This window comes from Oryx dammah, unplaced genomic scaffold (assembly GCF_014754425.2).
Source record: "Oryx dammah isolate SB20612 unplaced genomic scaffold, SCBI_Odam_1.1 HiC_scaffold_23, whole genome shotgun sequence".
NCBI lineage: Eukaryota > Metazoa > Chordata > Mammalia > Artiodactyla > Bovidae > Oryx > Oryx dammah.
In genome coordinates this window covers 6709426-6732125 of record NW_024070207.1, presented here as the reverse complement: position 1 = coordinate 6732125, position 22700 = coordinate 6709426, and positions in this window count along the sequence as shown.

The window sequence follows — 22700 nt, the reverse complement described above, 5'->3', positions numbered from 1 at the left end:
AAATCTTGTTGAAAACTACTAGACAATAACTGTGAGGGTCTATTTCTTAGCTCTCTTGTCTATTTCTTGGCTTTATATGTCTGTTTTTGCTCTATTCGCACACAATTTTGATTACTTTCAGTTCAGTTCAGTAGCTCAGTTGTGTCTGATTCTTTGCGACCCCATGAACCACAGCATGCCAGGACTTCCTGTCCATCATTAACTCCCGGAGTTTACCCAAATACATGTCCATTGAGTCGGTGATGCTATCCAAACATCTTATCCTCTGTTGTCCCTTTCTCCTCCTGCCCTCAATCTTTCCCAGCATCAGGGTCTTTTCAAATGAGTCAGCTCTTAATATCAGGTGGCCAAAATTTTGTAGTTTCAGCTTCAACATCAGTCCTTCCAATGAACTCCCAAGACTGATCTCTTTTAGGATGGACTGGTTGGATCTCCTTGCAGTCCAAGGGACTCTCAAGAGTCTTCTCCAACACCACAGTTCAAAAGCATCAATTCTTCAGCACTCAGCTTTCTTTATAGTTCAACTCTCACATCCATACATGACTACTGGAAAAAAACATAGCCTTAACTAGATGGACCTTTGTTGGCAAAGTAATCACAGACTGGCTTAATTGGGGGTAGAATGGCTATTAAAGTCAACCACTGTTTCCACTGTTTCTCCATCTATTTGCCATGAAGTGATGGGACCAGATGCCATGATCTTTGGTTTCTGAATGTTGAGATTTAAGCCAACTTTTTCACTTTCCTCTTTCACTTTCATCAAGAGGCTCTTTAGTTCTTCTTCATTTTTTTGCCATAAGGGTGGTGTCATCTGCATATCTGAGGTTATTGATATTTCTCCTCACAATCTTGATTCCAGCTTGTGCTTCATCCAACCCACCATTTCTCATGATGTACTCTGCATATAAATTAATAAGCAGGGTGACAATATATAGCCTTGACGTACTCCTTTTCCTATTTGGAACCAGTCTGTTGTTCTATGTCCAGTTCTAACTTTTGCTTCCTAACCTGCATACAGATTTCTCAGTAGTTTGCAGTAATATTTGAAATCAGAAAGTGTGATACCTGCAAATTTGTTCTTTTTCAAACTTTTTTTTTTTATTTTTGGCTTGTATGAGGACTCTTGGCAATTCATATACATTTTAGTATTGAGAGTTATATTTCTGCAAAACTATCATTAGTATTTTATCAAATGATAGGAAATGTGTTGAATCTGCAGATCACCTTGGGCAATATTAACATATTAATTATATTAAATTCCTCAATAGAAGAACATGGAATTTATTTTTATATATTTGTGTCTTTAATTTATATCAACAAATATATTTTTCAGTGTAGATGTTTCTCATCTCTCTGGTTAAATTTATTTGTAATTATTTTTCTCTTGTTGCTATTGTAAATGAAATGGTTTTCTTAATTTCTTTTTGGATTGGTTATTGTTGAGGTAGAGAAAAGAAACAGATTTTCTTGTATTGATTTCTGTTGTGTAATGCAGCCTAATTTGGTTAGTAGTTATAATATACCTTTGGTAGAATCTAGGATTTTCTACATAGCTAATAATATCCTCTGCAATCAGAAAAATGTTTACATCTTCCTTTAAAATTTGTATGATTTGTATTTGTTTTTCTTTGCTAATTTCTCCGACATATACACAATTCCTATTTGACAGTTCAATCTTTCAGAAATTTAAATATATTATCCCACTGCTTATGGCCTCCAAGTTTTCTGCTAAAGAAGTCCATTGCTAATATGATTGATGATTTGTACACTACCACTCACTATTCTCTTTCTGCTTTCAAGATTCTCTTTTTGTTTTGTCTTTCAAAATTTCAGTTATAATGTAGCTTCATGCAGGTTTTTTTATTTATCTTATTTGGACTTCATTGAGCTTTTCAGATTTGTAGATCCATGAATTTTCTCAAATTTGGGAAAATATTGGCCATTATTAGTTCAATTATCTCTTATCTTTTATTCTTTCATGTTTTCTTCTAATACTTTTGTAATGATCTATTCACCTGCTTAATAGTTTATCATAGATTCCTTATCCTTTGTTCACTATTCTTTTATCCTTTTTTCTCTTTTTGTTATCTAGAATTAATCATTTTAAGTACCCCTTTAAAAAGTTGACTGATGATACTTCTGATAAACATGATGAAAACTTTCTCAACAAAAAATTAGCAAACCAAATTCAGCAATATATTAAAAAGATCATACATCATGATCAAGTGGGATACATTAAAGGAATACAAAGATGTTTTAGCATTGCAAATCAATCAACATGATGTACCACATTAAGAAAATGAAAGACAAAATAGTATGATATATTTAAAATGCAGAAAAGGCACTTGATAAAATTCAATATCCATTTATGTTAAAAAACTCCTAACAAAGTGGGTACTGTGGAAACATACCTCAACATAATAAAGGCCATATATGACAAACTCACTATTAATATTATACTCAAATGTGAACACCTGAAATCCTTCATTATAAGATTAGGAACAAGACAAGGGTGCCCATTCTCTTCATTTTTATTCAGTGGGAGTATTGGAAGTATTGGCATAACTTCCATAAATAATTGGAAATATTGGAAGTATTATAGTATTGGAAGTCTAACAATATTAGTTATGAGAGAAGAAAGAATAAAAGATATACAATTTATAAAGGAAGATATAAAATTATCACTAATTGTAGATGGCATTATACTTTATATAGAAACTCTAAAGACTACCAATAAACTATTAGAACTAAAAAGTGAATTCAGTAAAATTACAAGACACAATATAAATATACAGAAATCTGTTGTATTTCTATAAACCAATAATTAACTATCAGAGAGAGAAATTAAGAAAGCAATATTATATTTAATTACATCTAAAAGAGTAAAGAACTAGGAATAAATTTAACAAAGGAGATGAAAAACTTGTACACAGAAAACTATAAGACACTGATGAAAGAAATTGAAGACACAAGTGAATGAGGAGATATTTGATGCTCATGGATTAGAAGAAGTGATATTGTTAAAATGTCCATATACCCAAAGTCACCTATGGATTCAATGTAATCCCTATCAAAATTCCAATGGCATTATTCACATAAATAGTAAAAACAGTCCTAAGGTTTTTGTGGAACCACAAATGACTCCAGATAACCAAAAAAATCCTGAGAAGATATAATGAAGTGGGAGGCACCACATTTTCTGATTTCAAACTATACTACAAGCTTATAGTACACAAAACAGGGTGGTACTGTCATAAAAACAGACACATAGATCAATTGAACAGGATTTGAGACCCTCCCACCAAATTAACTTAAACAAATTTGGTCAACAAATATTTAATGAAGGAGCCAACAATATTCAATGGAGAAAATATTACCTCTTTAATAAATGGTAGTGGAAAACTATGTGCAAATGAATGAAACTAGATCATTATATTACACCTTATACAAAAATTATCTCAAAATGGATTAAAGTTTTTTTTTTTTAAACTAGAGGATAATTGCTTTACAGTTTGGGTTGGCTTCTACTGTTAACAAAAAGAAATGAATCAGCCATAAGTGTGTATATATATATATATATATATATATATATATATACACATATATATATATATATCTCCTCTCTTTTAAAGTGTTGATTGTAAGATCTGAAACCATCAAACTCCTAGATTAAGATATAAGTGGCAAGATCCTTGACATCAGTCTTAGTGACGTTTTTGTGGGTATGACTCAAAGGGAAAGGGCAAAAACATAAAAATAAACAAATAGGACTACATTGAACTAAAAAGCTTCTGCACAGTTATGGAAACTGTCAGCAAAATTAAAAGGCAGCCTACTAAATAGGAGAAGATATTTGAAAATGATATGTCTAGTAAAGGATGAATACACAAAATGTTTAAAAAACTCATACAACTCTATTAGAACAAAACAAACAATCCAATTTTAAAAGTGGTAGGCATGTGAAAAAATGCTTAACATCACTAATCATTGGGGAAATGCCAATCAAGACCACAAAGAGATATTACCTCACACTTGTTAGAATGGCCATTATCTAAAAGAAAGTAATAACAAATGTTAATAAAAATGTGGGAAACAGGGAATCTTCATGCACTGTTGACAGTAATGTAAATTGGTGCAATCACTATGGAAAATAGTATAGAAAGTCCTCAAAAAATGAAAAACAAAACTAATATGTTATCCTGCAATTTTATTTCTGTATGGGTATTTGTATGTAGAAAATGAAAACCCTAGGTTGAAAATATATATGCACCCCTATGTTCTTTATTTACAATAGCCAAGGTACAGAAACTAAATGTCCATTGTATTGTGGATGAATGGATATATGTTATACACCCCCCCCACACACACACACAATGGAATACTACTCAATCACTTAAGAAGAAAGACATCTTACCACTTACCACAACTTGAAGGGACTTGGAGAATATTATGCTAAGTGAAACAAGTCAAGACAGAGAAAGACATGATTTCACTTATATGTGGCATGATTTCACTTATATATGGAATCTAAAAAAAAAAAAAGACAAAACAAAACACATAAATGAAACAAAACCCAGACTCAGATACAGAGAACAGATGTTTGCCAGAGGGGAGGAAGGTTAGAATGAGTCAAGTGGATGAAAGAGATCAAGAAGATCAAATTTCCAGTCATAAAATATTAAGCCATGAGGATGAAACATACAGCATGGGGAATACAATCACTAATGCAATGCTGCATTAGCTTTGGATGATGACAGATGGTATCCAGACTTACTGTGGTGTACACGTCAATATATACACAAGTAGGATATTGTATGTTGAATATATATACCTCAAGAAAAAAACTTGGCTGAAACTTGTTTCTTCAATTAAAACCTAAGTTTCTTCAATTCTGTTGTTGAAACTCTCTAGTGAACTTTGCAATTCAGTTATTAACTTTTAGACTCCAGACTTGCTGTTCTGTAGATGCTATAATTTCTACCTCTGTGGTGATATTTATGATTTTTCTTTAATTCTCTGAGCACATTTAAGATGTGCTGTAAATTATTGGCCTATTATTTTTGATACCTGTTTCATCAGGGACATTTTTGAATAGGTCATATTTTCCTCTTTGTATGCTTTTTGAATTTTTGTGGATGTTGTTGAAAACAAAAGCAGCCACCTCTGAATCTGCCCGAGATGAACTTTACTAGTTAGCAGAGTGTGTTCTGTGCTTTAAAATAAACTGGTATGAAGGATTTAGGTTGAATCAGGCCTTCTCTTGGCATGCCTATAGCCTAGGCCCATGTGCAGTTTTTTTTTTTTTATCCATTTCTAGCCTTATATGTGCCTGCTTTTAAATAACTTATTTTCCCAGGGAATTTCACTCCTGCTTATTCTCAGAGCCTTAGATATTCTATTGTATTGTCATAATCTCCTTGCAGCAGGAGTCTTCAGGTCCATAGGCCTACAGCTTTCCCAATCAGTACCCATGTACAATGCATCTTCCCAGCTTTCCCCAACCTGAGATCTATGCTAAACTACTTTTCCCTTAGTTCTCAATTAGGTGAATCTGAATCAGTCCTTCATTCATCTCCCAGATTGCTTTGACCGTCACAAATGAGATTCATTCTTCTTCCTCTGAATTAAGGGAAGTTTCCTGCAATTTCCCATTTTGACTGGGCATTCTGTTGGTTGCAGCAGACCTTGAACTTGTTTATTTTTTTTAAGTCTGAGATTATATATATATATATATATATATATATATATATATATATATATATTCCCAAAGTTTTTTACTTTAAAGAAAAAAAAAAAGAGGTACATTTAAAGAAGTCTAACTTTTATGCTTGTCTCTCTGTTTTTTCCTATTCCCTAAAGAAAACCAATTCTAAGTGTGTTAGCTCATCCATTCTGTATTTCTTTTTTGTTTCTGTATTTCTTTATTCCTCTTTTCTTAAATTTTTTCCTGTAAATCAAGTATTCTTTATTTTGTTGTTGTTTTTGTGTGTGTGTGTGTTAGATTTTAGTTATGCCTCTTTATTAATAAGTGGTTACCTGAGGGACTACATATATACCTATCATAAAGTAGACTCTACTTTATGTTAAGTAACTTTTACTAATTCCCAAATAATACAAGAAATTTACAGTAGTTTAACTCCACTTAGTCCCTTCAACCTTTATGTTTGTTGTATAATTTATTTGTAACATGGGTTTCAAATCTAATTAGACATTATTATTGAGTTTCAAATGGATTTCCACTTTGAAACATATTCATATTTTCTGGTGCTCTTCATTCATTTTTATAGTACCTTGTTCACTTAGGACTATTTTTCTTCCTACTGAATTTTTTTTGAAATGTAAATGTGCATGTGATGAATAAATTCAGCTTTAAAATATGCAAATTACTTTATTTCATCCTTGTTGAATATTTTACTAATTTGAAAATCATTTTTAATATTTTTTGAGCTCAGTATCCTATTCATTACTTGCTGATTTTTGAATCTACAGGTTGGATGTTTTTATTTTTTCTTCAAGTTTACCAATCTTGTGTTCCATCTGATGTTATAACAATCTGATAAGTTGTGAGATTTAGATATTGTATTTTTAAGTTAATGTCTATTTAATACATTTTATAGAGTCTGATTTTCTGTTGGAATGCTACATCTCTTTTGATTATATCCAACTTTTCTTATATTTTCATTATCATGTTAATTATAGTTATTTTGAGGTCCTTCTAGCTTTGATATTTGGGTCATATCTGGGCCTTCTTTTATAGAGAATTGTATTTATTTATTATTTTTGTGTACATTTAAAATTTGTATTGGAGTATAGCTGCTTTAAAATATTGTGTTTCTGTTGTACAGAAAAAAGTGAATCATGTACATATATATATATATATATATATATATTCCTTCTTTTTTGGATGTCCTCTCCATTTAGGTCATCAGAGACACTGAGTAGAGTTCTCTGTACTATACAGTAGTATAGTTTTTGCTTTTCAGTTGGCCAGAATACTGGAGTGGGTAGCCTTTCCGTTCTCCAGTGATCTTCCGAACCCAGAGAGCGAACTCAGGTCTCCTGCATCACAAGCAGATTCTTTAACAGCTGAGCCACAAGAGAAGCAGTAGAATATTACTCAGCGATTAAAAGGAATAAAATTGTGCCATTTGCAAAGACGTGGATGGACCTAGAGATGGTCAGAATAGAGTAAGTCAGAGAGAAAAAAAATCATATATTAATTCATATATGTGGAATATAGAAAAATAGTTAAGATACATCTATTTGCAAAACAGAAATAAAAATATAGATGTAGAGAACAAGTGTATGGACACTAAGGTAGGAATACACTACTGTGTACTATTAACATATATACACTACAAGACCTCTTAGAACTAACCCCCAAAAAGATGTCCTTTTCATTATAGGGGACTGGAATGCGAAAGTAGGAAGTCAAGAAACATCTGGGGTAACAGGCAAATTTATCCTTGGAATATGGAATGAAGCAGGGCAAAGGCTAATAGAGTTTTGCCAGGAGAATGCACTGGTCATAGCAAACACTCTCTTTCAACAAAACAAGAGAAGACCTTACACATGGACATCACCAGATGGTCAACACCGAAATCAGATTGACTATATTCTTTGCAGCCAAAGATGGAGGAGCTCTATAAAGTCAGCAAAAACAAGACTAGGAGCTGACTGTGCATCAGATCATGAACTCCTTACTGCCAAATTCCTACTTAAATTGAAGAAAGTAGGGAAAACCGCTAGACCATTCAGGTATGAGCTAAATAAAATTCCTTGTGATTATACAATCGAAGTGAGAAACAGATTTAAGGGATTAGATCTGATAAATAGAGTGCCTGATGATCTATGGACAAAGGTTTGTGACATTGTACAGGAGACAGGGATCAAGACCATCCCCATGGAAAAGAAATGCAAAAAAGCAAAATGGCTGTCTGGGGAGTCCTTACAAATAGCTGTGAAAAGAAGAGAAGTGAAAATCAAAGGAGAAAAGGAAAGATATAAGCATCTGAATACAGAGCTCCAAAGAATAGCAAGGAGAGATAAAAAAGCTTTCCTCAGTGATCAATGCAAAGAAATAGAGGAAAAGAACAGAATGGGAAAGACTAGAGATCCCGTCAAGAAAATTAGAGATACCAACGGAAAATTTCATGCAAAGATGGGCTCGATAAAGGACAGAAATGGTATGGACCTAGCAGAAGCAGAAGATATTAAGAAGAGGTGGCAAGAATACACAGAAGAACTGTACAAAAAAGATCTTCATGACCCAGAAATCATGATGGTGTGATCACTCACCTGGAGCCAGACATCCTGGAATGTGAAGTCAGGTGTGCCTTAGAAAGCATCACTATGAACAAAGCTAGTAGAGGTGATGGAATTCCAGTGGAGCTTTTTCAAATCCTGAAAGATGATGCAGTGAAAGTGCTGCACTCAATATGCCAGCACATTTGGAAAACTCAACAATGGCCACAGGACTGGAAAAGGTCAGTTTTCATTCCAATCTCAAAGAAAGGAAATGCCCAAAATGCTCAAACTACCACACAGTTGCACTCATCTCACATGCTAGTAAAGTAATGCTCAAAATTCTCCAAGCCAGGCTTCAGCAATATGTGAACCGTGAACTTCCAGATGTTCAAGCTGGTTTTAAAAAAGGCAGAGGAACCAGAGGTCAATTTGCCAACATCTGCTGGATCATGGAAAAAGCAAGAGAGTTCCAGAAAAACATCTGTTTCTGCTTTATTGACTGCCAAAGCCTTTGCCTCTGTGGATCATAATAAACTGTGGAAAATCCTTCAAGAGATGGGAATACCAGACCACCTGACCTGCCTCTTGAGAAACCTGCATGAAGGTTAGGAAGCAACAGTTAGAACTGGACATGGAACAACAGACTGGTTCTAAATTAGGAAAGGAGTACGTTAAGGCTGTATATTTTCACCCTGCTTATTTAACTTATATGCAGAGTGCATTATAAGAAATGCTGGGCTGGAAGAAGCACAAGCTGGAATCAAGATTTCCAGGAGAAATATCAATAACCTCAGATATGCAGATGACACCACCCTTATGGCAGAAAGTGAGGAGGAACTAAAAAGCCTCTTGATGAAAGTGAAAGAGGAGAGCGAAAAAGTTGGCTTAAAGCTCAACATTTAACTAAGATCATGGCATCTGGTCCCATCACTTCATGGGAAATAGATGGAAAAACAGTGTCAGACTTTATTTTGGGGGGCTCCAAAATCACTGTGGATGGTGATTGAAGCCATGACATGAAAAGACGCTTACTCCTTGGAAGGAAAGTTATGGCCAAACTAGATAGTATATTCAAAAGCAGAGACACTACTTTGCCAGAAAAGATCCATCTAGTCAAGGCTATGATTTTTCCAGTGGTCATGTATTGATGTGAGAGTTGGAGTGTGAGGAAAGCTGAGCACCAAAAAGTGATGCTTTTGAACTGTGGTGTTGGAGAAGACTCTTGAGAATCCCTTGGACTGCAAGGAGATCCATCCAGTCCATTCTAAAGGAGATCAGTCCTGGGTGTTTGGAATGACTGATGCTAAAGCTGAAACTCCAATACTTTGGCCACCTGATGCGAAGAGTTGGATCATTGGAAAAGACCCTGATCCTGGGAGAGATTGGGGGCAGGAGGAGAAGGGGACGACAGAGGATGAGATGGCTGGATGGCATCACCAACTCGATGGACATGAGTCTGAGTGAACTCTGGGAGTTGGTGATGGACAGAGAGGCTTGGCGTGCTGTGATTCATGGGGTTGCAGAGTCGGACACGACTGAGCGCCTGAACTGGAGTGAGCTGTCTACTTATATATGTCCTTTGTAAAATACCTGTTTAAATATTTTTGTAATTACAAAAAAACCTTGTTATTTCTATTAAGATTTTTTTGAACTTATATATATATATATATATTTGAATGTTCTTTGACAGATATAGATAGATAGATAGATAGATAGATAGATAGATAGATAGATAGATAGATTCAGATCTATAACCTCCAAGTCTTTGGTTTGAATTTTCATTTTCTTAACAATATACTTCAGGAACATTTTTTTAATTTTGATTTTATCAAATGTATCATTTTTTTAGCTTTTTAAATCCCTATACACAAAAACCTTGACTCCCTAAATGTTGCAATATTTTTCTCTTATGTTATCTTCTAGAAGTTTTGCAATTTTAGATTGTAAAACTTAATCTTCTGGTCCATTTTGAGAGATATTTTGTATATTATATAAGGAAAAAGTCATGGTTTACTTTTCCTTAAAGATTTCCAATCATTCTAAATTTACTGAGAAGACTATCTTTTATTCACTTGGCACCTGTGTCAAATATCACTTGATCACATAAGTATGGGTGTATTTTGAGATTGTTCCTTTTATTCTATTGTCACATATTATTGCCTTTGTGTTATCTTGAGAAGGCTAACCACTCTTGCCTCTGGCAATTTCCAATCTGTTTTCTGTGTCTATGAATTTGATTTTCTAAAAAATAAATTTTATTGGAGTATAGTTGTTTTACAATGTTGTAAAATTTCTGCTGTACAGCAAAGTGAATAGCTATATGTATACATAGATCTCTTCTTTTCTAGATTTCCTTCCCATTTAGACCACCACAGTGTATTGAGTAGAGTTCCCTGTCCTCTACAGTATGTTCTCACTAGTTATCTATTTTTACACAGTCTCAATAGTGTATACATGTCAATCTCATTCACTCAGTACCTTCCAGCCCCTACACTTTCCTCCTTGGAATCCATGCATTTGTTCTTTACATCTGTGTCACTATGCCTGCTTTGCAAATAAGATCATTTATCTAGATTCCACATGTAAGTGAGATCTAATTATTTGAATAACTAAAGATTCTTATTTATATTTTTTATTTAATATGTATTGACAAAAGAACTAGGGTTTTCATACCTTAACTATTTAGTTACTTTTCCAAATTAATATTACCAAAGTCACCTCTTTTCTTGATATTTTTCTGGCCACTTTGATTTTCGATTTGGGAAATATTTTGATTCTTTCCATATACCATTTTTGACGATGTACATTTTGTTATAAGTTTGTAGAGCTCTTTATGGTTTATATTTTCTTATATTATGTCATTTTCTTCTGGTGCCTATTCCACATTCTTTCGAATGTTACAGTTTTTCAAGGTATTTATATATAGTAAATAAATCCCTGTCCAATGCTCTAAGTTTAACCATTTCTGGTTATTCTCATATTTGTTTTCACAGAGTTATAGAATCATTTTGATTATTTTGTTAAGGTAAAAAATCTTATTACCAAAAATTTATGTATTCTTTCCATGAACACTGACTTAGTTACAATATTGAATCTACTTATTCAACTGTATTCTTTTTAAAAATATAGGAACTGGAGATTAATATCTGTAGTTTGTACTAAGAACAAATGGAATGAGGTTTGGCTAGGGATTTTTTGTAAGTAAATTTAAGTGGGGTATTTTTAAAGAACTGTGGAAGATAACAGAGTGTGGGTGGAAGTGCAGCTGCATGGTAATATACAAGAAGAAAATGAAATTAGAACCCATTAAGGCTGGGCACACCCAGGTGTCCACAGACCACACACATTTTGGAACAATAAATATCAGATGAAACCAGAATGCAAAGAAATCTTATTTATCTGTCACTAGCAGAAGAATATTTAATTATGTAGTATGTTTCTTTAGCATATTTTAAATGTGCTGGTGAATAAATGGGCTCTTCATTTTTTTGTTTAGAAATGTATGCCCATTCTTCAGCAACAATGATGCCACCTTTTCAGAACTGGTTAATTTTCAAGCAAGGAATTTTTTAATGTATTTGGGCATCCAAGAAAGAAAGAAAATGAGTGATCTCTGATTATGACATATAAAAATTAAATACATAAAGTGTTTAGAGCAAAGATTATTCAGTATCAAAATAGAAGAGCATTTAAATTGCTTTGATGATATCTCAAAACATTACAATGCAAGTCTAAAATATAAATCACATGCTTAAGAAAGGAATATGTATTTTGCTTGTAAATTCCACTAATTTCATAACAACCTTACTGATTTGGAATTCCTTTAATGTAGTTTTCTAAAAGCATGCCCTACAAAGTTAAAATTGTATGCTTCTGGCACACCAAAATCTATTTATATATGCAAAGTAAATGAGGCTTGGTTAGAAATTTTATATTTATCTAAATCTATCTATCAATATCTGGCCTTGATCTACCTGTCTGTTGAGAGAAACAATTATTCAACAGCTTATACTCATTACCTGCCTGTTACATCCAAAGGTCAGCTGAAAGTGTCTAAGTTGCAGACATAGCCTTGGATTTCCCACTTCATATATTTTCTTTAGATTGTGTCTGACCAATCACTGGGCCTGTGTTATTTTGGAGACAAAGTTTATTAACATATTGAAAATAATATGTGACAAGGCAAATGTGACAAGGGAATGTGACAAGGGAAAGGGAAATTTTATGAGCTTGAAGTAATAATAGGAAAAAAAGGTGTTGGCATTGCAATGATTGTTTTTAAAAAATATGAGACATACTATAAAGAAAAGGGAATGTAAAAAGTCTAAAGAGATGACAAAGAAGTGAATTTTTTAAAAAAAAATTGGAATGAAAAAGATTTCTCAATTTAAACTCTCTAAAACAGTTCTTTGCTATTTATATTACTAACTGAAAATATCTGGTTTTTGTGGGGGCAAATAAACATAATTTACTAACTTTAAGGAGAAAAAAAAATCTATTAATCCTATTCAAAATCTCTGAAATCCTTGTTCAAACAGCCATTCTTGCCATGGTTGGCATAAAGTTGATTCATCTCACATATCAAACCTGAATACCAGCCATGGATTTTTCTCCTGTAGTTGACCAAGCAAATCTATTTTGATATTTTTGCCTTGGTGACTTTTACTACACAAATGTGATGTGTTTGAGATGTTCATGGACATAGACATGAAGTAGACTCTCACCATCTTCTCTGAAAGATATGGAATAGGATGAATCATTGATTTATTATCTAATACTAAAGGGAATCTGTCAGTCAGTCATTTCAGTCGCTCAGTCATGTCCGACTCTTTGCGACTCCATGAATCGCAGCATGCCAGGCCTCCCTGTCCATCACCAACTCCCGGAGTTCACACAAAATCATGTCCATCGAGCTAGTGATGCCATCCAGCCATCTTATCCTCTTTTGTCCCCTTCTCCTCCTGCCCCCAATCCCTCCCAGCATCAGGGTCTTTTCCAATGAGTCAACTCTTCGCATCAGGTGGCCAAAGTACTGGAGTTTAGGCCTCAGCATCAGTCCTTCCAATGAATACCCAGGACTGAACTCCCTTAGGATGCACTGGTTGGATCTCCTTGCAGTCCAAGGGACTCTCAAGAGTTTTCTCCAACACGACAGTTCAAAAGCATCAATTCTGGGGGAAGGAAATGGCAACCTACTCCAATATTCTTGCCTAGAGAATCCTGTGGACAGTAGAACCTGGAGGGCTGCTGTCCATAGGGTTGTACAGAGTCAGATACGCCTGAAGCAACTTAGCATGAATCAATGCATTGGAGAAGGAAATGGCAACCCACTCCAATATTCTTGCCTGGAGAATCCCAGGGACAGAGGAGCCTGGTGGGCAGCTGTCTGTGGAGTCACACAGAGTCGGTCACGACTGAAGCGACTTAGGAGCAGCAGCAGCACCCACTAGTAAAGTACTGCTCAATATTCTCCAAGCCAAGCTTTAGCAGTATATGAACTGTGAACTTCCAGATGTTCGAGCTGGTTTTAGAAAAGGCAGAGGAACCAGAGATCAAATTGCCAACATATGCTGGATCATGGAAAAAGCAAGAGAGTTCCAGAAAAACATCTATTTCTGCTTTATTGACTATGCCAAAGCCTTTATGTGGATCACAATAAACTGTGGAAAATTCTGAAAGAGATGGGAATAGCAGACCACCTGACCTGCCTCTTGAGAAACCTATATGCAGGCCAGGAAGCAACAGTTTGAACTGGACATGGAACAACAGACTGGTTCCAAATAGGAAAAGGAGTATGTCAAGGCTGTATATTGTCACCCTGCTTATTTAACTTATATGCAGAGTACACCATGAGAAATGCTGGACTGGAAGAAGCACAAGCTGGAACCAAGATTGCCAGGGGAAATATCAATAACCTCAGATATGCAGATGACACCAGCCTTATGGCAGAAAGTGGAGAAGAACAAAAGAGCCTCTTTTTTTTGTTGTTGCTAGTTTATTTTCATTATAAATTTATTTTAATTGGAGGCTAATTACTTTACAATATTGATTAGTTTTGCCATACATCAACATGAATCCACAACAGGTGTACATGTGTTCCCCCTCCTGAACACCCCTCCCATCTCCCTCCCCATCCCATCCCTCTGAGTCAACCCAGTGCACCAGCCCCAAGCATCCTGTGTCATGCATTGAACCTGGACTGGCGATTTGTTCCACATATGATATTATACATGTTTCAAAGACATTCTCCCAAATCATCCCACCCTCGCCCTCTCCCACAGAGTCCAAAAGACTGTTCTATACATCTGTGTCTCTTTTGCTGTCTCGCATGCAGGGTTATCATTACCATCTTTCTAAATTCAGTGTATATGCATTAGTATACTGTATTGGTTGTTATTTTTTTTTTTTTCTGGCTTACTTCATTCTGTATAATAGGCTCCAGTTTCATCCACCTCATTAGAACTGATTCAAATATACTCTTTTTAATGGCTGAGTAATACTCCATTGTGTATATGTACCATAGCTTTCTTATCCATTTGTCTATTGATGGACATCTAGGTTGCTTCCATGTCCTGGCTATTAAAAAGAGTGCTGTGATGAAAAAAAAAAAAGCATCAATTCTTTGGCACTGTTTCCTTTAGAGATTACTTCTGGCTTGTGAATGCTCCAGCTTCAGCTGGCCCACCAAACCTGCCAGGCACAAGCCATATACACATTGGATGCTCCCACACAAGGCTACTCATTCAATACCAGAAGTAGCTATTTCACTTAATTCTTAGAAACAAAAACTTAAAGTAAAACAAAATGAGGAGACAGAGGGATATGTTCCAAACGAAAGAATAGAAAAAAAAAAAATAAAAGCCTAATAAAATGGAGATAAGTAGTTTCCCTAATAAAGACTTCAAAGAAATGGTCATAACACAAGAAAAGAATGAAGGAACTCAGAAAAAATTCAGCAAAGACTTAAAAAATATAAGAACCAATCAGACTTGAATTATAACATAATTGAAATAAAAAATACATGAGAGGGGAAACATATATCATAGAGAGGTTTAAGATGACAGAGGAGTAAGACGTGGAGATCATCTTCCTCCTTACAAATACATCAAAAAATACATCTGCATATAGAACAACTCCTATAGAACACCTGTTAAATGCTGGCAGTAGACCTCAGACTTCCAAAAAGGCAAGCTAAACTCCACATAAAATGGTAGGGAAGAGGCAATAAGAAAATAAAGAGACAAAGAAAACAGAATGAGTCCTGCACATCAGGGAGAGAGTTGTGAAGGATGAATATTTTCCACACACTTGGAAACCCCATCACAAGTGGGGACAAAGTTCACTTCAGAATCTCAGAGGGGAACACAGCAACAAGTGGATGGAAAACAAAGTGGAGAGAAATCTGCACAGAAATCAGTGTCAACCAGCCCTTCCCAGCCAAGAAGCTGTTTGCATGCCTATCACAGCAAGTGGTGGCTGGGTGCTGAGGCTCAGGCTTCTGGCATCAGACCTCAGAGAGAGGACAGGAGTTGCTGGAGAGCACGTAGAGAAAAGAGAATCCTCCTACACTATTTGTGGGAATGTAAACTAATATGGCCACCATGGAAACAATATGGAGATTCCTTAAAAAGAAAACAGGGAATACATCTATCATATGACCCAGAAATCCCACTACTGGGCAGCTACCGTGAGAAAACCACAATTTTAAAAGACACATGTACCACAAAGTTCACTACAGCATTATTTATGATAGCCAGGACATGGAAGCAATTTAGACGTCCACTGAAAGATGAATGGATAAAGAAATTATGGTACATTTATTCAATGAGATATTACTTAGCCATAAAAAGGAATGGATATGAATCAGTTGCAGTGAGGTGGATGAAACTTGAGCCTTTAATACACAGTGAAGTCAAACAAAGAAAAACAATTATTCCATATTAATGCATATATATGGAATCTAAAAAAAAAAATGGTACTGATGAACCTAGTAGAGAATGGACTTGTGGACACAGCAGAGGAAGGTAAGGGTGGGATGAATTGAGAAAGTAGCATTGGCATATATATTCTATCATGTGTAAAATAGATACTGGGAAGTTGCTAAATGACACAGGGAGCCCAGCCTGACACTCTGTGATGATGTAGAGGAGTGGGATGGGGAGGGAAGGGAGGCTTGAGAGGGAATATGTGTGTGTGTGTGTGTGTGTGTGTGTGTGTGTGTATGTATGTATGTATATGTATATAATTATGACTGATTTCTATTGTTGTATGGCAGAAACCAACACAAAATTTTTCCAAAACAATTTTCCACCAATTAAAAAATAAATAGAAATGTACAAATACATTAGAGGGAATCAGTAGCAAGTTAGACGATACAGAAGAACAGATAAACTTTCTGGGAGATCAGTTCAGTGGCTCAGTCACACCCAACTCTTTGCAGCCCCATGGACTGCAGCATGCCAGGCTTCTATATCCATCACCAACTCCCAGGGCTTACTCAGATTCATGTCCATCAAGTCAGTGATGCCATCCAACCATCTCATCTGGGAGATAGAATAACAAAAATCACCCCATGAAAACAACAAAAATAATTTTTTAATAAAAAGAGCTTAACAACCCCTAAGACAGCATCAAATGAATTAATATTTGCATTATAAGAAAGAGGAGGGAGGAAGAGGAAGAGGACACTTATTTGATGAAATTCTTACTAAAATTTTCTCTCACCTGGGAAAGGAAAAAGACATACAAGTACAGGAATTACAGACATCCCCAAACAAGATAAACCCAAGAAAATTCACACTGATGTACTATAATTAAAATGAAGAAGTTGATGATAGGATCAAAGTCAACAAGAGAGAAACAATTACTTACATGCAAAATAAACCCCATAAGATTATAAGATGGTTTTCCAGCAGAAAATTTAAAGACCAGAAGGAAGTGGCAAGATACATTTAAAGTGTTGGAGAAAAAAAAAGAAAAAACTGACAACCTAGAATACTCTGTCAAGGTTATCATTCAGAATTAAAGGAGAGATAAAGACTTTTCCAAACAAGAGAAAACTAAAGAAGTTCATCAGCACTAAACCTGTCATACAATAAAAATAAATGTAAAGAAGTTTTTTTAATTGGAAAAGAAAAGGCCACAACTAGAAATAAGAAAATATATGAAAGGAAAAATCTCATCAGTAAAGGCAAATATGTAGTAAAAATGCAGTGGTTCAACCAATTAAAAAGCTAGTATAAAGGTTAAAAGACAAAAATATTAAAACCAACTATAACTACAGTAAGTAGTTAAGGGATATACTAAATAAAAAGGTGTAAACTATGACATCAAAAGCAAAACATGCCTGAGGGGAGTAAAATGTAGTAGTCTTAGAATGGCTTCAAATCAAAGCAACTATCAATTTATTTTTTAATTGCAGGTTAATTACTTTACAATACTGTATTGGTTTTGCAAAGAGTCAGACACGACTGAGAGACTGAACTGAACTGAAACAACAGTACGTTCAGGGTTTTCGTTGTTGTTGTGACAGGAATTTAAAGGAAGGGAAAAGATAGTGACCTACTGTTGGGGGAAGAAGGATGAAAAAATGATTCTTAGAAGGCACATTGTTTGTTTGTTTGTTGTTGTTTGTTTTAATTTTTTAATATAAATTTATTTATTTTAATTGGAGGCTAACTACTTTACAATATTTTATTAGCTTTGCCATACATCAACATGAATCCGCCACAGGTATACACGTGTTCCCAACATGAACACCCCTCCCCATCCCATTCCTCTTGGTCATCCCAGTGCACCAGCCCCGAGCACCATGTAGCATGCATCGAACATGGACTGGCGATTCGTTTCACATATGGTATTACACATGTTTCAATGCCATTCTCCCAAATCATACCGCCCTCTCCCTCTCCCTCTCCCACAGAGTCCAAAAGACTGTTCTATACTTCTGTGTCTCTTTTTCTGTCTCACATACAGGATTATCGTTGCCATCTTTCTAAATTCCATATATATGCGTTGGTATACTGTACTGGTGCTTTCTTTCTGGCTTGCTTCTCTCTGTATAATAGGCTCCAGTGTTATCCACTTCATTAGCACTGACTCTAATGTTTTCTATTTAATGGCTACTGCTGATTATACAGATCATATTTTTAAAGCTATTAGAATAGGGCATTACACTTGATAAATGCTATATCACTATTTACTGTTATGTGAAGAAAAACTGAAAATATTTGGATGTTATGAGTTTGAGGGCAATTTTGTCATAAATTTTTGTTATATTAATATAATATTCATTTTACTATATAAATGAATAACTGAATCCTATAAATGTGTCATGACTCTTGTGGGGAGTATGAATGAGTTGACAAGAAAAGTAATCTAATTAGAACTAAAGACCAGTATCAATAGCTAGGGAGTGGGAGTGTGGTATTAGATTATAGAGTTTGAATCATCAAATGATGAGTTTCTATTTGAAATGCAGACATAAAGGATTACAAGTTGTAAGTGGTGCTTGCAAGAGATAAAGATGACAGTGGTGTGAAGAGTGGGTTAGAGGACAAAAATACTTGAGACAGGGAATTTAGTTTGCAGATAGTTGTGGTCTTACAAATCACCCAAGTAATGAAAGCCAGAATAGAGATAAAGGACTAAATCTGATTGCTGTTACAAACCATGCTTCCAGACTAGAGAATGAGAACTGAGAACAGTGAAAAAGTAAATAAGGGTGCAACCAACCAAATAAGATAAGCAATTTTTATATGTTCATCATTATTAAAGAGTTAAATACTTAGAAGCCTCACTTCCTTTGCTCAGAACCAAATAATAGTAGGGAATGAGGCAAAGATTGTGAGGAAAGAGCTGACATTGAAACAAATCTAAACCATCTAAAGAAAGCTATAAGGTTCATCACTGTGGAAAGAAGTTGAGTTTCCATACACATAAACGTACATGTATGTATGTATGTATGTAAGTATATATATATATATATGGAGAGAGAGAGAGTTCAATTATTTTTTATCACACATATACAAAGCAGTAATGTCTACAAGATACATGCTGTGTTTTATGCTGCATTCTGAAGGTAAGAAGGTGAACCTGAGTGTTTCATGAGAACTAGAAATATACCATTTTTGGATAAGTACTGTACACTCTTCAGTATGTTAGAAGCCAATCTTTAAAAATTTTATGTGCTGGTTGTAAACCCTAAGTGCCTTGGGTTAATAGCTCCAATCAGGTTTTCAGATTTATAAGTTGATAGTTTCTTGGGGAAAACAGGTGCTGGAATTTCTCACTGCCAAATGAAATTGTCTGAGCCAGTATATATGCATTGTCTAGATTAGATGGTAGAGAAGACATACACATAACTATATTTGGATGTTCTAAATGAAGCTTAATCAGCCACCAAGCAGGAGAAGTCACCTTAAAATGTTGGGATGTTCAGATAATGTCACCAAATAAATACATAAAATGGTCTATTTGGACAGAGTTAAAAAAGGAGTGAACAAAATTAGTGAACCAATTCTTCAAAATCTGTCAAGGCTAAAGATAGATTGACAAGTGATGATTTTTTTTACCCCCAAAGTTAACAGCATTTATTTTTTCAGCTTTCTTTAGCTGAAGTTTAATCTCAATTGCAAATAAATAAAAGGCAACTTGAGGAGGATCTGGTTTCTCCATGAGTTTATCAAATACTAGATGTTTACTGTTTATTCCTGTTTATTTTATTTTAAAAGTTGATTTCCTTCCTACTAAACATTCCTAGTAAACACTTCCAGCCAGTTGGTGGTGATATGATGCCAACATGTACGTGTTTCTTTCGGGAACAACTTGGGAATGAAGCAAGATAATTATTAACCACTGTAACCTGATGAATATTCTATATCTAAGCAGTTTGTGTTTCTTTTGAGGCTCCCTGTGTTTAACAGTGAACACTGGCAATAGCCATGAAACAGTGCTCTTTGATACATTTAAACATTCTGAATGAAGCTTTTTTTCCTTTTTTAATTTGTAAGGTCTGGAAAGATATTTGCATATGATAGAACTAAAAATCTGAAATAACTGTCTGGGTTTAGCATTGGCATTTCAGTTTTACTCCCATTGTAGGCACTTCTCTGCTTCTGGGAAGGATTCCAGAATCACTAATTATGTCAAAATATGTTTTACTAAGATACAGTGTGGTATAAAGGGTACAATTCCATGGTGTGTATTAAGTCCTTGCCCTCTTTCCTTCTAGGTGCTTCTTCAAATAAATCAACTTTAATGTCTAAAAACTGGAAAGTGAGAAAAGAGATTTCCCAGGTTTGGGATGGTGAAATGGCCTCCTTGCTTATGATAGCAAGGCTTCAAGACAGTGAAGTATTGTCTCCACGAGGTTTGATTACCAGTCAAACTAGAAAGCTCAAGAGATTCTTCTTCCATAGGAATAAACAAAACAAAAACTAAAAATTAACACATAAACTCATTATATTAGAAATGTTTGACAGAAAGCAACAAATGATTGTCACTTACATGCTGAAGTAGATCTTTAGAAAATAAATGAGAGGAGATATGAGCAGTGAATATTCATATGAAAAAGAAAAGCATCTGAAATTTAAATGAAAAGTCAAATGTCATTTTGAGTGTAATTGTTAAATCTGTTAATATTCTGAAGATATTTCTTGAGCTGATGGTAAAACTTAAGTAGAATGAGAAGTCATTTATAATAAGTGGGTGTCTAAGGACTGTCTTTTTATGCAACTAAATTTGTTCCAAGGCAGATAAAACAGAAAGAAGTTCAAGCTAAAATCAAATAATAAAAAGAACCTGGCCATTGATCTATCCTTCCAAACAGACAAAAGCAATACAAAGTATCACATTTCAATGCCAAGAACTCCAGGGTACTAATATCCTATAAAAGCTGAAAATTTATATTCTCCTGCAAGAGGAAATATTCTAGATTTTCCCCTTGGAATTTGCATTCCATTTTAAATGATATAAAATAATCTATATAAAAAGAAATTAACAAGAAACAATTTTCTTGGTTTCAGCTTTTGATTTAGGAAAATAATTTTCCAATCATGGGAAAAAAGCAAAGTACAAAATGAAATATAAAATTCAAGTTTGCTTTTAATCAGAAAGTCACCTTTTCCTTTTGATTTGATTTTTATCAACATTTTATTCAAAAGGGGTGGCAAAAAAATGGTAAAAGTGATAATAAGCTGCAATTCAATGTTGTAGCCAGTACGATGATTATTATTCTAAAATTCTTATATTATTTTCTCAAGCTGAATGTTTGTTGAATTTAGATAGAGATGTATAAACAAATACTGAAGTAGAAAAAGAAAATGTATGTTAATTAATGATGTTTGAAATTTAATTTAGACTTGATCTGAAAGCACTGGGGATTTTAGCCATTGTTGCCTACACTTAGAGTTTAACTTACACTGTTGAGATATTATTGCATGTATAAATTTAAACACAGTGAATTCAAAAGGAACTCTAAATTTGTGATATTCCATTCCTCTCCATATTTTTCCATTTGTGAACATTATTGTGCCCAATAGGTGGGATATGCACCCCCCAAAATATAAAATTTTTATCATGTGTTTCTATGATGATGACTCTGAGGCATCTAACCATAGGCACACTACTTGATAATCCCTCTTTACAAAAATTTTATTAAAGGAGAAGAGGAACAAACTCCATATCCAGGTTACCCATAATTGAACTTTCATTAAGTATGGGACATAAAAGGTGCTGGCTCAGAGACTTCATTTTCTACTGCAAAGGTGGCACTAGTGGAAAAGAACCTGCCGGCCAATGCAAGACACTTAGAGTTAGGTTCAATCCCTGGCTCAGGAAGATCCACTGGAAGAGGGCATGGTAACCTACTCCAGTATTCTTGCCTGAAGAAACCCATGGACAGAGGGGACTGGTGGGCTATAGTCCATAGAGTCACAGAGTCAGACATGACTGTCAGTTCAGTTCAGTTCAGTTCAGTTCAGTTGCTCAGTTGTATCTGACTCTTTACGATCCCATGGACTGCAGCACACCAGGCCTCTCTGTCCATCACTAATTCCCAGAGTTTACCCAAACTCATGTCTATCGAGTCGGTGATGCCATCCAATCATCTAATCTTCTGTCGTCCTCTTCTCCTCCTGCCTTCAAACTTTCCCAGCATCAGGGTCTTTTCAAATGAGTCAGCTCTTCACATCAGGTGGCCAAAGTATTGGAGTTTCAGCTTCAGTATCAATCCTTCCAATGAACACTCAGGACTGATCTCATTTAAGATGGACAGGATGGATTTCCTTGCAGTCCAAAGGACTCTCAAGAGTATTTTCCAACACCACAGTTCAAAAGCATCAATTCTTCAGTGCTCAGCTTTCTTTATAATCTCACATCCATACATGACTACTGAAAAAATCATAGCCTTGACTAGACAGAAATTTGTGGGCAAAGTAATGTCTCTGCTTTTT